We start from the raw sequence: 3,448 nt of genomic DNA on the forward strand, positions 1-3,448 counted from the left end.
TTACTGAAATCACACAACTCTCTCTCTCTCCTCTCTCTTTTCCATTTTTTTGGTGTGTTTTTTTTTCTTTGTATTTTAACCTATGATCTTTATCTGAATATTTTATAGTTTTAAGAAAACACTTTTTTTCCCTCTCAGTTTCTTGGCTTAATCAGCAGAGCAATTTCAAATTTATATTTTTATCCACACTTTCATCTGTAATTTTTCTCCAACTTTTGTCAGAGACACAGATTAATCTTTTCATAGTCATGTAACTATAAGTTAACCAGAATACCCCAAAAAGCACTTGCACTATCTTGGATTTTTAAAAGCAGTGCAAAATTTTAGATAACACAGATGTAGTTAATAAAAAGTTAATATCTCTGGATGTTGGGGGACTGGCTTCATTATGTTATAATCCAATTAAGCATATGAACAGTCTTGGTGTTGTAAACTAATCAATATTTACAGTTCTCTATGAATATCTAGGTTTCAGGCAATAATAAATGATTTGCTTAAACTAGATTACAACTTTATGACTCATGAAATTACAAATAAAATCTTGGAATTCATTAGTTATATATGCCCTCTACTATATTTTACATATATTAGTTATATATGTCTTAAGAGTTTTCTCAAAATTTATTTAGTTGTGCTAATTTACAATTCCAGATAAGCTTTTAAAATTTTTCCTTCAACTCTGAAATTTACCATTGCCACCCTGGATATATATTCCAGAGTTTTCTATTTTCCATAATGCAACTATCCCAGAATTTTCTTCTTACTATCAATACCCCCTCTGTGTCTTATGCTATAGAATAAAATTTGGCAATAAACAAATTACTCTATGAATATTTTTAGACAAAGTACTCCATGATAATATACTTTAACTTTCTATGTTATTTCTTGCACAGCTATTACAGCAGGCAAATAAAAAAGGATCAGACAGGTCAAATACAGCTCAAGAAATAAAAGAAAATGGAGCTAAGCAAACATCTATGAATTTGGAAATTAGGAGTGACTGGTAAACATTTATGGAGTAAGTTCAGTAAAGTTGTGGAAGGGATGGTCCCACTGAAAATGCTTAGGAAAGAATGCCTGGTAAGGGAATGGAAGAAACAAGAATAGCAGGTTAGAAAGAAGGCACATTGTTTATTGGTTTCTTTCCTTTTATCTTTACATTTTATTTCATTTTATTTTTTAAAGTATTTATCTAATTTATTTTTTTAATATTCTGAATTTTTATACAAGTAATCAAGTATATTCTCAAATGAAACTCCTTTATAGGCTAGAAGAGGGTATGTGGTATTGCCCTGTTAAAAACCAATACAAGTTTCATTTTTCCTGTGGTAGTACTTCGACTATTTCAAAGTAGTTATCTGGCACAATCACAAAAACTCTCTCTAACATGTCTCTCTTTCTGGAAGTGTACAACCTCCTTTAATTTTTCAAGCTGTTCTTGTCTTCTGCATCGCTGCTGTGTAGTCTTAAGCATCTTTCTGAGTTTCCTGACTTGCTACTCTAGCTGATGAATCCTTTTTCTCTGGTGCATGGTATCCTCCACAGTACAGTTGTGATCATGGGCAACAGCAGACCCTCCATATCACCCTGCCCAGGCTCTGTAGCTTCAGCTTCGCTGGAGAGGACACTCCAGTGTCATCGTAAGAGGTCGATTCAACACGGGAGGAGACAGATACCGTGTCACTCCCGAGTCGGACTGCACAACCATTCTCGGCGGTGCAGATAGACTCTTAAGAAACTACACCATCGTCTCTCGAGACGGACGGCTGCCGACGACGACGACGACGACGACGACCACGACGACGACGACAGTTGTGATCACAGAAAACTGAGATGTTATCAGGGGTCTGAAGAGGAGGCATTAGTAATCCAATAGCAGTATCAACCTGGGAAATGGGAGGAGTTAAAGGAGATGGGGGAAACTGTTTCCCTTCTTGTCCTGTGGCCCAGTGCAAAGAAATATTGTGGGTACAGCATTTTCTTTCAGTAACTTGTTGCACTCCTTCTTGGACCCATACTGCTCTACTTGGTGGGTTTAAAGTGTTTTCTTCTCACAGCTCCCTCCCATTCTTCACAAAGACTGGGTCGAGTAAGAGGAAATTTGTGCAAAGAAACAGACTTCTCCTTAGCCTGTTGGTTCTTGCAGCCGCCGGCGGAACAGCACTGCACCACCCTTCTAGTCCTTAGTCATTTCACTTCTTTTCGCCCCAGCAGGCAGGCGAAGCTGTTATCAATGTCGCTGCTCTCTGCTTTGATACCCTGGCTTCTTCTGAAGGTTTGGGCAACAATTACAGTGATGGGAGCCATCCTCAGGGTTGGCTGACAGCCCGTTTCTTGTTTGCATTAGGAGAAGGCCCACAACCGTCCCTGCCACCCATCTCCAAGACGGTGGAGAAAGCCTCAATCTCACCTCTCCTATCCTTACATTTTAATCAGTGAAGGAAATTCCATGCTGGGAAATACAAAGAAAGATAATTACAGATGCAATTAATGACAATTGTCTGGTAAATATTTATGGTAAGAGAGACAATTGTCACCAAACACAACTGAAGTATATTTTTTAGAAAGAGCACTACAAGTAATGGAAGAATATGGTTGCAAACAAATCCTGTTAGAAAAATACACTCATTCATTTACTCATTTTTTCATTCATTCATCCAGCAAGCATGCATTCCTACACTGAGATGCCTGAAATTACAATAAATTGAGAAACGAAATTGAGTAGTTTTGGCCTTCAAGTTGACATACCTATGATGGGAGACAAATATATAAGTAATGAAGTGGTAAATGTGCTATATATTTTAACAAAATTAAAAACAGAGTATACCGTTGATGAAAATTATAAAGTATACTTAGGAGTTGGAAAGGTCAGGAAAAGCTTTGCAGAGTGGTAAATATATATTCAGTTAGGGTCTGTAGAATGAATAGCCATTTACTTGTCAGTGAATGGGAAAGACAATTCTAGGCCTTGGGAACAACATGAGAAAAAGGCAAGACAGAGAGCAGCATTTCCATTGTGGAACTGCTCCATGAAAGCTACTTTAATCACTTTGGAGACCAGAGTAGTTGAAAGAGTAGTATCAACTCACAAACTTAAATAGCATTCACTGATTCTTCATTTTTATTCCTGATCCCTCCTCATCTTTCTTATTAATAAGAAAAATAGTAATAATTGTATAGCCATTATTATTAATTATTAAATGCTTGTTATGACTAGTAATTTTAGTATAGTAATGGATTCTAACTTTGAAACAACTTATTGTGTAGGTGTTATTGACCTCAATTTATAGATGAAAGAGTTGAGACTTAAGAGTTTCAGTCATTTCCCTGAAATATTAAGCCAGTGAATGACAGAGTGGAATGGGAACCCAAATCTGTCTAGCCACCACAAACTCTTGTTCCTATTATGTCAATAGAAAGAGAGTTTGATCATAGAAAACCAGTCCAC

At 36.7% G+C, this 3,448-nt stretch overlaps 1 pseudogene; it reads right to left on the bottom strand.

The window, feature by feature from the left end:
* Nucleotides 1–1,314: 1,314 nt before the first annotated feature.
* Nucleotides 1,315–2,344, bottom strand: LOC150015151 (THAP domain-containing protein 1 pseudogene; annotated as a pseudogene).
* Between the last annotated feature and the right edge of the window lie 1,104 nt (nucleotides 2,345–3,448).

This window comes from Furipterus horrens, unplaced genomic scaffold (genome assembly GCF_987537825.1).
Source record: "Furipterus horrens unplaced genomic scaffold, mFurHor1.1.pri manual_scaffold_3, whole genome shotgun sequence".
Taxonomy (NCBI): domain Eukaryota; kingdom Metazoa; phylum Chordata; class Mammalia; order Chiroptera; family Furipteridae; genus Furipterus; species Furipterus horrens.